Source organism: Vidua macroura, chromosome 1, assembly GCF_024509145.1.
Source record: "Vidua macroura isolate BioBank_ID:100142 chromosome 1, ASM2450914v1, whole genome shotgun sequence".
NCBI classification, from domain to species: domain Eukaryota; kingdom Metazoa; phylum Chordata; class Aves; order Passeriformes; family Viduidae; genus Vidua; species Vidua macroura.
Window position 1 is genome coordinate 112,377,968 of NC_071571.1, and position 14,915 is coordinate 112,392,882.

A 14,915-nucleotide genomic window follows, 5' to 3' on the forward strand; every position below is an offset into this window, starting at 1 on the left:
GGGGGAAATGAATGGGGAAAGATAGAGTTATGAATTCCAATTAAACCACTGTAGGGTGAAATTAAATGTGCTTTTGGTATTTCATCCCAAATCAGATGATATCACATTTTTTTGTTCTACGAGAACATAAATTTTTGTGTGTGCTGTAGATAACTTTTTGGTCAAGAAAGGAATGTTTGTAGTGAATTAAACTTCCATACAAATTGAAAACAATTTAAAATCTAGTTCTGTGTGTGAAACATTTTATATTTTGTGGGACTGCCGTTAAAAGTACCTATTAACCAGCTGAAAAAGATCAGTGAAATATGGTTCATGCCATTTTGAAATTAAAATTAGTGATGATGATACATCCCAGTTGGGTTAGGTACAGGTTGTAGTTATCTTTTCTCCAAGAAAATTCTCATGAGTGTTTCTCCCCCTTTTCACTGGAAATGCACGTTAACCACTTTTGGAAACCATAGGTGCAGTTACACTGTAAAATCCAGATCAGATCGTGCAGCTGCTGTTGGGAGTCAGCACTGCCTCAAGCCTAGCAGAATCCACATAAGAAAAGGTAATGGAGGAGGTTGGAGGAGGTTGGAATGAGGTTTATGATGCTCACTAGGCTTCTCCACTGACTTCCTTCAAATACCCAGTGGTGTCCAGGCAGGCTGCTGGTCCCATACCCAGCCCAGTACCGTTGTTTCAGGTGCATATAAAGGCAGAATGCAGTTTTCATGTTACCTTCTTCAGGATCAGGGCCTGAATCCCACCCTGGTAGCCCCCCCAGGAGGACAGCTTAGCCATGTTCAGTCTCCAGGAATGGCACCAGCAGTCTCAACCTTATGGTTTTTCCATAAAGGATCCAAACTTTTTTGGGTTTTCTTTCTAAGGTTGAAGATTACCTTTTTTCCCCCACTAGGTTTCTAATTTTCCTAAGCTTTAACAGGCTTTTTTTAAATAGTCAGGAAGAGATGTAAACTCAGAAATTTGCTTTTATTTTGTGTAAGCTCCAAAATTTAAAATTAACATGCAAGAGAGGTTTCCAGCTTTGTTACAGCTTTCCCTAGAGCTTTTCTTCTGCTTAAGAGAAAAGTTATGTGTTGTCAGGGTTTAACCCCAGATGGCAACTAAGCCCCACACAGCCACAGACTCCATCCCTCAACAGTGGGATGGTGGAGAGAATCAGAAGAGTAAAAGTGAGAAAACTCATGTTTTGAGATGAAAACACTTTAACAGATAAAGCAAAAGCTGCTTATGCAAGCAAAGGAAAACTGGGAATACATTGACCCCGTCCCATTGGCGGGCAGTTGTTCAGCCATCACAGGGAAAACTGGGCTTCATCGTGGGTGATGGTGACTTGGGAAGACAAATGGCATCATTATGAGTGTTCTCCCCTCTTTCTCCTTCTTAGCATGATGCTGTATAATCTGGGATATTCCTTTGGTCAGTTGGGGTCATCTATCCCCTCCCAGCTCCTTATGTACCCCCAGCCTCCTCAGTGGTGGGGTGGGGTGAGGAGCAGAAAAGGCATTGCAGTCAATGAGCTCTGCTTATCAATAACTAAAAGATCCCTGTGTTATCAACACTGTTTCCAGCACAAATCCAAACCACAGACCCATACCAGCTACTCTGAATAAAATGAACTTTACCCGAGCCAAATGCAGCACATATGCTCAAATGTATTTCTACAGATATTGTTAGAGAAGAAGGGGAAATAAATCTTTATGTTGCATTTCTGTCTCTCACTGTTCAGCATTGCTTCTACTCACAGGCATACTGGTTAATTATTCTTTGGTGTGCTGAATAAATACGTTTTGTCAAAACAAAGCCTTGGAAGTTAATGAATAGTTACTACATTAGAGATTTGAAAAATATTTCTAGGAAAAATGGTTGGGAATTTTTCAAAGAAATAATTTTCTGTCAGATCAACTTGTAAAATAATGGAAACTTCTTATGAAAAGCTTGTACAAGCAAATGAAAAGTTGTGAAATTGCTGAAATGGTATGTTTTGAAACAATGCCATTTTCCTACTCTGAAACCACTTGTTTAGAAATTCCACTTTGGTTAGGTTTTTTTAGCTTAGTTTTTTTTAAATTGGTAAAGCAAAATGCTTAAATTTATCCAAGTGGGATTCACTTACAATGTTTTCATTTCTTGTGTTCTTGTCTTATTGATGTTTTCACACTTCTTGCAGCAGTGGAGTTTAGGAAACATGTTTTGAAAGTGGGTGATCAGAAAGCACATTTTTTTTAAATATAGGCATTTTGTCTCGTATTTTCGAGAGTATTGTTTGGAGGCTTTGTCAATTTTGTTTTAGCATATTTCAGTATTTAAATGTAGGGTCTTTTTATGCTTCACCTTAGGAGTACATGAGTTACATAGTGTCACAGTGATCCAAAACCACAGGTTTCTCACATTACCTGGCAGTGGAGAGAGAGAACACCATGGACAGCGTGTCCCGTGACAACGGGCAATGCATGAAAATACGGCCTATATTTATTTAAATTTTGTAATTTTCATATGCTGGTGGCTCTCTGTGTCCTATAATCACATGTCCAGTGGGAAGGAACGCCCTTAAAGCAACCTCCAGACCTCCCTCTAATAGTTCCCGAATGCTTTGCTCTGGGGATGAGGGTGGAGCCAGGCTGGAGGAGCAGCCTCACGGGCTGATTTGACACCCTTCTGCACAAAGAGATCCAACTCAAGTGAAGAGCCTGGAAGGGATAAATGCAACTGCTAAGTTGCTGACGGTACTCGGAAAATACAAATAGCAACCCTTATTGCCTGTGGTTTAGAAGGGTAAGCAGCAGCGACTGATGATTAAACGGGGACACCAAAGCTTTGATCTGCTTTTGTGATACTGATGCTCCGGTGAAGATCAGGGCGTGTACCCTGATCTCAGGCGCTCTGCCGGCACAGAGAAGCGCCCGTCCTAATGTTTCTTCCGTGTAGTACCCTGAAGACTTAATTAGAGAAGGAATGTGTGACAGGAAAAAGAGGACAAGACGGCAAATGTGACAATACAGAACAGTATCAACAGGAAACCGCATGTTTTAAAGACAAAAGTTATCTTGTTATCTTGGCTGTGATGTTGTATCTCCTGCTGGCCTGCAATGGGTGACAGCTCAGGAAAATCCAAATGTTTAGCAGTGTCTGTGCTGAATCACATCAGAGGCTGTAACACCACCAGCATGGTAGTAGGTGAATAATGTGTTATTGTTAATAGTCTTTTGCATAAGACACAAACCCAGAATCTTAACCACAGAATATTAAATCACCTCTTTTGGCATGAATAGATAGGTTTACTAAGGGCCCTAATCCAGTTCTAATTTATGCTATTACCTTTTGTGTCTCTAAACACTTCCTGTAGTTTTGATTAGATTCGGTCCTGTTCTCTTCTTTTCCTTGGAACATAAATGATGAGAACAAACTATGCTGTACTGATATTTGAACAGGTTCTTATTTTCAGAATTGGGTTTTTTATTTTTGCATTGGGAAGCGAGAAAAAGAAATCAAATACACCATGCACGTAGTTTCTCAGTATTTGATCAGGGTTCTTATATCAAATCCAGTGTAATTACTGATTATGCCATTACAATTAAATAGTATTCCACATGCATGAGATATAAAATATAGACTATCATCTGTACAAGGTGATTGAGATTAAGATGCTCTAGCAGAGACTTTATTTTAGGACACTTCTCACTAGCCCACATAATATTTGAAATCTTACACATCTGAAGATAACCAAAGTGCTGAAAGAAGTGAGAGGTTCTCTGTGCCTGTTTTAAAATTCCCCAATCAAATGCCACCAAAAACAATCAAACAAACAAATAATTTAAAAAAATAGACAAACAAAAAGGAGGGAATGTGACTAATTTAAGATTTTTTAAAATGTATTTTGTGCTGTATTCCAAGTTCTGATCCTGCTAAAAATTAGTCCTTGAAATTACAATAAAATTTATGTGTGGTGCTTATAAAATTTCTTCAGTGTTTGATCCTTGACTGGTGTTCAGTTTAGATGGTTTAAAAAAGAAGCATGGAATTTGCATGAATGATTGAATGAAATCAAGATGAAGGAATGTAACTGCTGCTGCCCAGATATTTTCTCTGCCTGCTATGCAGTGTGAAATAAATCTCATTGAAATCAATGGAAAGGTGTTAATTCGAATGAGCTTTAGATAATGGCCTAAAGCTACTGCTTATGTAAAAGTAATTTATAGAGCTTTGCTTGGCCTGTGACTGAAAATAGGATTTCACGTTTTGCAAAGTTCAAACAGAAGCTTAAAATGGCAAATAAACTTTATTTAATTTTAAAATTGAAAGAACTGCTGCCATCTGCACCTCTCTTTCCATAATTTTCTATGCAAGAAATCCCAGTGTATCTGGGGAAAGTGCTCCTTCAGTAATTCTTGTAGGTCATCCATGGGATAATACTAGTGTTACCACAGACTGGAAATTCCCCTCCGAATCCCTAACTAAAAGAGATATGGGGAGCAGCAAGGTGTAAGAAAGGAAGTGGAAAAGAGGTGATACCAGAGAACATTTCCTCCTCATCTTTGTCTCCTTCACCTTCCACATTTTCTTCCTACTGTTATGTCATCTCCTAACGATCTGCAGTTGATTCACCTCTCATCTGCATTCCTTTTGGATGATCCATTCCCTCCTGAAGGAACTGTGATGGTGGTCAACCACCACAGGTCAAACACGAGGGTCTTTTTTGTACATGGATTACAACTGCACCCTAAATGATTTAGGTTTATTGCTTTCTTCTCCTACGCCCAAGAGTTTCCCAAAAAGTAGAGACAGTAGGACCACCACATTCTTCTCTGGCTTTCCAAGAGAGAGGTTTTACCAAAGTCTGCTGCCTGTTCCCTGCAGTCCTGCAGACAGTACCCACCCTGCGCAGAGCTGCAGCACCTTGGTGCAACTTGGATCCTTCATAGACAGGGCTGTGGACTGTCCATCAGTTTGGAGACAAATTTGGCAGGCCAAAGCCACGATCATGAGGGGACAACCATGCTTTTCTTGTGCAGGTGCAGCACTGGGAGGGTGGGGGTTAAATGACAGGGTGCACCTGGAGCAAGATGAAGTGTTCAGCAGCAGTCCTGTCCTACCAACACTGGCTCTTCCAGTCTTCCCTGGAGGCCATGCTGGGCTAAGTGGTGGATTGAGGGAATAGTCCTGAGGCTGCTCCTCTGAGCTTCTGGCCCCAGTCATTGACAGCTGCTTCCCCAGCTTGCCTCCCTTCTGCAATGGGAAATAGCTCTGCTTTTTCCTGCTCTGTCACATTACAGCTCACCAGAGTAAATGCAGCAACTGCTGCAAAATATTTAAAACTAAATGCAAACTAAATTAAGAACTCAAGGGGAAAAAAAAAAAAAAAACAAACAGGAAAAATATAAAAATTTTGCATGTAAACTATTTCTTTCAAAAATCTGAAAATCAGACTTTCACTCACGTGAATTTACATTTTTGCACTTCATGACATCATTTGCACAGAAAACACAGGATCTCAGAGCTTGCAAAATGAGTAAAAATAAAACAGAGAAATATTTTTTTTCTCTTACAGTTTTTCAATTTTTTTTTTATTATAAATAGCTAAATCAACAAACTTTACTGACCAAGGATGTTAAGCACACTTTCATTGTTGACTTTCAGAACTATTTAAACTCCTGAGTGCTAAAAATTAAAATTCCCTCTGGGAAATCTTGTAGCTTTCAGTGGACTGGGTTGAGGTCCCCAATAAGAAGTAGTTAATAGGTAGACTGTGGTGACTCCAGCAAAACAACATAATCAATTCCAGCTGCTTTTCTGATTTATCACCCTTATTATTGGAAGTCAGGGACACCACGAATTTGCACAGTAGGCATAAATTTTGAAAAGAAGGATAACAGTTTGTTACCTTAGTTGCAGTCAATTAGTCTGATTCCTCTTTTTTCACCTCTCAGAGAAAACCTGGGACCAGCCACCCCCCTGCTCAGTAGCTGATCTCTACTCCCCAGGCACAGTGTGCTCCAGTGGCAAGGACAACAAATACCCTGATTTTTTTTTTTGGGGGGGGGGGGGTGGTTGGGTTTTTTGGGTTTTTTGTGGGGTTTTTTTTGGTTTTTTTTTTTTGGTTTACCAGTTTTGCTTGTTCTTTTCAGAAATGGAATAGTTAAAAGGGATGAATAGAACATTCTGTTTGGGACTTAAGTTTTCCAAAATAAAATATGTAAGTGAGGGAAAGGTTTCATTCAGTTTTGGCATCGCTTTGTTAAACCAGTTTAAGCCAAGAAAGATTGTTATTCCACAGTGTTTGCTGATAGTAGAAAGTTTACATATCAAACTGCTTTTTTTTTTTCTAGGGGAAAGAAAAAAATCTGTATGAATTTAAGGGACTGATCTCTTATTTGCTTTGCAGAAGAGATTGTTCTGTTAACAACTCATCGAGAAAAAGAAAAAAAAAGATAAACAGGATTAACTGTTTACTTTAAGTGAGCTGAAGTCGGGTTGTTTTTCCGAAGAAGAACACAATGTACTGTTGTATCTGGTTTCCAGAGTGGTGTTTATCATAATTCCTCCTGCAGTGGTTGGTAGAGTGCTGGGAAGGCTCTCCGCCCACTCGCAGCTCGCTCCCTTTCCCTCTCCCATTGAGGCCTCCGGCCAGGACTGCGAGATGGAGAGGGCTGTCCTGTGTGATCTTTACTGCCTGACATGAGCTGACATTGACCGAGAATAAAATAACAGGGGCTGTTTCCTAGAACTCTCAGTGGACTGCTGAGAACTGCTACCATAACTCCTGTAAACACACGGCGCGCACACACAAACACGCTCCCTCTCCTCATTTAGAAACACACCTAGGACAGGCAGCCACTAACAAGGGGTAGAGGAAAACAGCATGAGTGAAAAACACAAACGGCAGGCCCTGCTAGAAGGCAGAAAATTGCCTTTCTGCTGGGTAGGGAGCCCTGGCAAGACTGCACTTCTGCTTTTCTTCTTGGCTCTTTGCTCTGCCCTTGATTTTTGATGAATGTTATGCTTTTCTGCTAGTTCGGTGGGATGATGTGGCACTGACACAGCAGAGTGTCTTATTTAATACAGCCACAGCTGTGTAAGAAATCCTGCAGGGTTGCTATATTTCATTTACCTTTCACATGCCGTAGGAAATGCATGAGCAATGTTACACTACCAAGAATGCGATTTAGGATCATCTGTGCCTGCTGAAATGGGCAAGGAGTTTTTTGATACTCACTGCATGTTGATTTTTTGTTTTTAAAATAAAATCTTCCAGGATCCCATTCATGGTTCTCTGTGGTTCAGAAGTAAATCTGGTGAATCCACAAACAATACAGTCTTGAAAGATAAGGGACCCCAGCACCGCTGCTACTGTGTTCTTGCTTCATTCCAGATGCTGTAAAGCCCTCACTGTGGGCTCTGCAGGGCACGTTGAGAGTTCTCTGAGTCTCGTAGCGTGAAAGAAATGAGTTGATACTGCAAGGAAACCCTTCCTCTCTAGATACACACATACATATATATAGCCTCCTCCCCTAACTCAAATGGCATCTAGCACACATAATAGGCTTTGTAGACCAGCCCTCCTAGATACAATCATGTTATTCAGCTATTGCTCTCAGATCACCCTTTGAAGACAGGACTTTTATTCTGATTTTTACGTATAAGGAACTGAGGCGTGGAGGAAACATAGCGCAGCAAAAATGATGTGAAACACTGCCAGAACCAGCAATTGAATGCTGATTTTCTTGGAAAGGAGGGTGCTGAGCACCTTGCAAGAAAAGATCTTTTTGGCAGCACCCCACCAACTGTTGGAATTCTTGGATGCCAAAACAATAATTACAAAGTCTTGAGATTAAAAAAATAAACAAAGAACCCCTCCTCAGATTCACAGATAAGTACTTGAAATGACTGGGTGGTAATTACCTGTTATATTTGGAACATAATCTTTCTATTGGACATCATCCATAAGAAAGACTTGCAGTTTTCAACTGAGCCTGTGAGTTTCTTAAATATACATTTTTACTCTTGATTAGTAAATTGCAACATGCAGGAAAATAATATTCTCTCTGAATTGTATACTGAAATAACCAAGGGGTTGTGATGGGATTCCATGCTGAAGTAATGGTACACTGAAGAACCTGAGGAGGGCGTGCATCATTATTTTTCTTACCAACTACAATTAACAGCACAGTGGGTGAAACATGCTGGGGTGATCTGATGTGCTAGCTTTTTTGTTACCACTCAGAATTGGTTTTATTTGCATAACAAGCTGTATGGAATGGATCATAGCAGAAGGACCATAAATTATGTCCCATGGGGGGGTTGAAATGCTGGGGGATCTGGAGGGAGGAAGGCCTTACTGCTCCATTCTGGCCTAGCCTTTATACAAACTTTTAGGCAATACTTAAGATGTTATTTTTCCTTAACTCTCTGGGTCTTCCAAACCAGATATCACTATAAAAATTGACTTACATGGCATCATTACTTTGGATCTAAACTGTGGATGTAGAACAACTTCAGTATTCATTTTGGAATCTGATATAAGTGAAGCTATCCACGATACTGAAAATATTTTTCAAATGCAACTCTGTAACTGTTTGAAATTACAGCTTAGGCTCTATATCGTGTTTGAGTGAATGTCAGGAATGTCATTTTATGGTTTTAAATGTTTTGTTTACTTTTGAGAAAAATTCCATGTACAAATAAAACACACACATCAGCAGTTTCATTCAAAAGTGCACTTAGAGACAGTGTCAGATGGAGAGTTTAAAAAGTTCACATGGTGTCACGTGAAAACTTCGTATAGAAACGGTTTTTGCAGAAAAAAATTGTCACACATGAAGCTGTGGTTGTCATGGCAAGTACAAAAAGCTGGCTTTCGTGCTACACCAATTCCTGACAAGTTGCATGTAGCTCCCACCAGGCAGGTGGTGTTCCATGTTTTGAGTGGGAACATTTGCAGTGCTGTGCAGCCCTGCTCTCTACGAGCACATTCTGCATTAAAAAGGTAGCTCTGCTGACATGCTTGGCTCATGCAGGTCTCTTCCTACGCACAAAAGCTGTTTCCCACAGAAGTGCTGCTTCTTCAGGCCACAGGCAGAAAATAGTAGGTGGAAGGATTAACATGAATGAAGAAATGGAAAAAGCAATCAGCAGGCAGGGAATCAGGAAAGACCTTGTGGAAGTGGTATTTGATTTTCTAGTTTGTGTTGAACTATGTGATGATTCAAGGAAGTGAATAAAAATAAGCAACAGTTATCTTATAACTTACATTCTCACTCCATTTTTTAACATATGTATAAAAATTGTAATGAAAAGCAAGAAAAATCCAAAGTGGGGGACTTGGTATAGTTAATGTAGTGAGTATTTGCAAGTGTGTTATAGAAATCCTCTGTTAGGACGTGTCTGCAAAAATAAGTTTCCTTTCCTGAGACCAGAGAGGCCTCTGCAACATATTTTCTATTTGAGATGCTGAGATAAGACTAGGTCATTTCCCTGGTGATACTCCAATCATATGTGCAGTTTCCACCAATACTTCTGCCAGGTCCAGCACTCCAGAGCTGCCTTTTTCTTTCTTTCCTTCTGGGTCCTTCCACTGTTGCCAAATAAAAATATACATGATCACAAACTGTACATTTCAGTAGTTTTAAACCTCCAGTTTTCAAAGCAAAGTATTCCTATTTTGTTCATGTCAGTGCTTCAAACATAGCATCAGGCTGGGTGCAAGAAATGCCTGTACTTGGACCAGGATTCTTCTTCCAGCTTATTATTCCAGCTTGACATTCCCCTTATAAACTGGAAATGATGGTGCTTGTGTTTTCCTCTGTACCTTTGTGCCTCTACAACTTATGCAGAGAAGGAGATAGTTACCTTCATCATTCATTTGTATTTGTAGCACTCAACCCATAGTTGTGTTCTATAGAGCTTCACTCACTTTTTATTGACAGCAAATGATATGGATTTTAAGCAGAAAATTCTAAATCTTTTGTCTCTCCAAAGAAGGCTGTAGTGGGTACATTTTTTTTCAAAAGGGAGCATGAAGGGAGTTACTATATGCTTTTAATAGAGAAATCCTAATGTTAAATAGAATTATAGTATATTATATATATAAAATAGTATTAAATTAAAGTAATATTTTATATATACATATATATATATATATATATATTAGTGTTACATAGAAAAATGTTAGTGTTAAAACAGGGAAGATGGACAGTTGTCCCTGTGCTCTGAGTTTGATTTTTCAATTGGATATGGTGAATGCAAGGAGTTCATAAGGTAGGGATAAATGAAACCCAGGTAGGGTGGTGTCCTGCAGGTTACAATTTGAATCTGAGCCATATTAGCAGGAGTTAATCAGCTCCACCTTGAGACTTGACCAGACAAGTTGCTGGATTGGAGTTGTGTAGGTAGTGTTGTGCCTCTGGTGATGAAGGGAGAGGGGGTTTTGTTTGTGTGTGTTTATGTACGTGTGCTTTATGCCTCTGCTAGGACCGCACCTCACAGAGATAAGAAGTCCTTCTGACAAACAAAGCAGCAGCAGCTGTCTCATGGATGGTTAAGATAAAGCATGGGCAAATATCAGACCTAATACAAGTCAATTCGTTTTCAGGCATTTTCCCATTCTCCCCTTTCACTCCCTTCCAAAGAAAGAGCAGCTAAGGAGGTCTGTGCAGAGTGCTGCAAAGGTGGTGGTGTTTGCCTGGCTGTCCTGCTGCTTGTGCTGTACTGCTCAGCTTAGCTCTCATGGAGAAGAGCTGCCCTGGGCCACACAATTGTCCTCCTACCCAAGGCTAAAACAATTACTTGTTGGTTAAGATCTGCTCATGACAAATTTCTGCTGTTTGTTTTCCCGAGACTCAGTAAAGGCAGTGTCTGTGTAATCAGTCCGCTCTGGCCTCCCTGTGCTCTCATCTCCTCTCCAGGCAGATCTTCCTTTTCTTACTCTTTTCCCCTAGTGCTGAGGAGGCTGCAGGTGACCGAAAATAGAGAAGGTTTTCATCGCCCTTACCTCTCCAGAATGTCAGCTGCTTGATAAAAGGGAGCAGTATGGAGAGAGAGAATTTTTCATGCATAAAAACTTATTAGTAAAAGAAGGGTTTACCCTTTACCCATGAAGATTGACTAACTGGGAGAAGGGCATGGCATTAATCCTGTAATCCTCTCCAGATTTCTACTGGGAGACATTTTGTCCTAAAGATCAACGCAATCATAGAAATAATGCAGAGCAATCAGTCTCATCTTCCTCCAGCCCCCATCCTTGCTTCTGGCTATTAGCAAATTAACAAAATCTTCCCAAGCTTTTGCATGAGACTTACTGTGTCATTACATTAAAAAAAAAAAAAAAAAAGAAAGAAAAAAGCAAGCTAAACTCTGCCTCACTTCTTATCATTCCCTATCTTATCCCCCTTTGCTATTACCAATGTGTCATACTTTACCTCTTCCTTAGTCTGCATCTCCTACATTTGTTCCTATACTGGCTTTCTTGCTACCCCTCTCTCCAGGAGTGAGTTCTCTGCTATTTTACTTGAGACATTTCAGTTTCCAAACCCATCTTTTAAGTTAAGGGTCTTACACAGGGTTACATCCTGTTGTCCCAAAAATAAAGATAGCACGTATTTCCTCCCTGCACAAGCACCACTGATTAAATTGGAGATGTTGCCTGTCTTTTTTAACATTTCAGTACTATGCATGCTGAGAAGGCATTGGTAAAGGTATGTTTAACCTTATTAACTGATACAAATCCAAATTTTATGAAAAAAGGTATTTCCTTTAGATGTGCACAAAACATGAATGCTGAATTCCTGGGGGGCAGATACTTATTTTGGCTTTGCAGTTTGTCTCATAATTTTGATGTGAGTTTTCATCGTGGTAGTGAGGTTCAAAGCAGGGGGAAAAGTAATGGGACAAGCTGTTGGCTTTAATCACAGTTAGACTGCCTGCTAAAAATTAATTTGTGAGAACATTTGTTGTAATATGAGAGCAACTCTGCAACATGGGAAAATAATCCAAATGCACTGTTCTTGGAATAAAGTGAAATCAAGGGAAAAAAGAGTACTGGTAAGGAAGTTAAGGTCATTAATCAATAGGCTCTGAATGCAGCTGAACTACTGTCAGTGATGCTGACAGCATGTACAAAATCCGTAAGAACAGAACCAGTTCCAAAGAACAGGAGGGTAGTTCTCCAAGTGCAGTGCTAAGTCTGTTGTGGGATACTGCTGATTTCATGATAGTCATTAAATGGGAAAATCAGTTGTCCCTCAAACACCTATAGCATTTCAAGGTTTTGCCATCATTCATTGATACTGTTTTAAAGTTGTGGTGAAGCAGGGAGAATGTGTTTGTGAACTTCTATTCATGGTGTTGATCTGGGATATTTCTCTCTTAGTCTGCAGTTGGGTATCTGAAGGGTTATTAATGAAATCCTGACTTCCAAGTGACTTAAATGCATGTTGCAGAGAAACTGTGACTACCTTCTGGACACTGTTACGAGCAAGTGTAGTAAATAGTGTCTGTCTGCTCTTTTGTACAAACCTGACAGAGCAAAGGCACTTGGAATCTTCTGCTCTGCGTTCTGTTGTGATGCCAATATGTATTCCCAGTGTGTGTGAATGTATTCCCAGTGTGAATGAGAACATTACTGATAGAAGCCTCCAAAGCCTCCAGTTTTTCTCTGCGTTGAGCATGGTCATAAGATGACCATTCTCCTATCATGTGACCTGAGATTCCTGTATGTGCTGCATACACTGGACAGCTGGAGTGGGAGCTTCAAGGAAAATACATCCTTGCCTAGAAGCAGTACTTCATGCAAGTAGGAGTTTGCTTTTACAGAGTTGATTTTCAAGAAACTCAGATTATGCTGCTGCTGCTGATGATTTGGCTACAGAATTTTTTGGTCAGATCAGTTTCCTGTCCTAGCCATTTCTGTGCCACCACAAAGGAATGGAAATCTGTGGTCAGGGATGCGGGGAGTTGAGATTCCCATGTCTGACAGAAACCATCTCTTTGCTTGACTTAAAAGGACTTGGAAAATGCTCTTTTACTGACTGATGTCTTCAGCACCAACCAAGCTAGTTTTATTTGGGCAATTAACATGTCCCAGAGGACTTAATATGACCCTGGTGCCAGCTAGTCTGAGACTTACTTGTGTTCAGTTATATCTCACTAAAGATATGAGAAATTCCAGTGATCAGTTAAGAGACTGCTGAACTGATCTGATCTGAGACACTAACTCAGTTGGCCCTTCTTGCTCCAAGATACAGAGGCCTAATTTTTCACAATTAACAGTCAACATTTTCTTAACATAGGCAAAACTGTTTGATTTGTTTTTCCGGTTCCCCTCAATCTGATTTTCAGAAATGTTCAGAGAATATGAACTCTGGTTCTCCAAACATAACAATATCACAGGGAGTTTCAGTCAAATCAGTTAAAACTCAGGGGAGTTCTTAAATGAATTAAAAGTCCTAACATGGAAAGCAGCAGGCAAACATAGTTTTTTTTTTTTGTTTTTTTTGTTTTTTTTTTTTTTGTTGTTTTTTTTTTTTTTTTTTTTTTTTTGTTTTTGTTTTTTTTTTTTTTTTCTGATGATGACTCAGTTTGTACAGGACCTTTGTATCTAGAGGTATGGGGAAAATACGGGAGTCTTTGTTTCTACCCAGTCCTATCCCTCCCTGCTCCTTACAACCAGCATTTGAAAAAAAATGAGGACTCTTAGCTGGTTCTTGCACAATTGCTGATGTCAGAAAGCCTTTGGAGTTGTATCTTATATCAAATGCAGCCTTCTTGAGGGTCTAAGCCAAAGTTAGACGCTTCATAATGAACAAGGAAAGTGTGATTAGTGCTCTTCCATGTACCTACTTTTCTATGTGAAGAAAATACCTGGATTTCTTCAGTGTAGGAGCTCATTTAGTTTAAAATGTATTTTAGGAAGATATAATGACTGCTGTTGAATGCTTTCAGGGTGCATGGACGTTATAGGATGTGTTCCAAAAGCAGTTGGAGTTGGCTTGCTGGGAACAATGGTGCTGCTCTGGGGAGGGTAGTTTTGGCATGTATCTTTGAAATGAACTGAATTCTGCTGCCTGGTGCACCCCTGAGTTTTATTTGGAAACAAAGATGTGTGTGCTACCCTCAAAGGTAATTTTTGTTTGCCTTTGAAAAGTTTCCATGCTTAACTGTCTCTTTCTGAGGCAATTAAAACCAGTCTTGTAGACAGGGGCCTCCTTCCTCCAGCCCTGCATGATTCATGCTATCGTGGCTGCTCATCTCAGGTGCAGAATCTTGTGAAATGCACTTTTGACTATCTAAATGTATGACATCCACTGATTTTGCCTTATCTGTTATGACATTGCTATCTTCTCAGAATGCCATCAAGTTGGTTAAGCAACACTTCCCAGCCCTACAGCCCCTACTTCCATAGATTTTAATCAAATTGTTTGTTTAGCAGGTTCTTTAATTACCTTCTTAAAATAGTTTTTCTGGGCTTCATACCCAACTCTGAATATACCAATCTCCACATCTATGTTGTTTTGTTTAGTTTTGTTCCTCTTTAAAGAAAAATTGATGTTTCACTCTTTTTTGCATCCTGAGGACTCTTTTTAAAAAAAGAGTGTGGGAAAATGTAATGCTTGATTTGCCAGTCTTGGTGATTATTGTGAAATATGTTGCTTTACTTACTTCTAAGCAGAATTTTTTATATTTATAAACACACACACATTTATCTTTCTGTTGTTGTTCTGTCTTTATTGTAGAGTTCACCTCAAGTAAGGCAAAAACTTAACTTTCTTCATTTTTAAGTGCACAAACCACATAGTGCATAGCAGTTAATTAATCTAATCCCCAGCACAAGCCGTATACTCTTTGTTTCAGTCATGCTTCTCTACTTCATGGCCTTGCTATGTCCTGAAAATGTACATGAGAAAACCTTTAATGAT

The 14,915-nt window shown here is 39.7% G+C and overlaps 1 protein-coding gene across 2 annotated transcripts in view; it reads left to right on the plus strand.

Annotated features, from left to right (window-relative positions):
• The window catches only part of SPIDR (scaffold protein involved in DNA repair), a 196,647-nt gene that overhangs the window by 154,158 nt on the left and 27,574 nt on the right, over positions 1-14,915 (plus strand). The window lies entirely within an intron of this gene.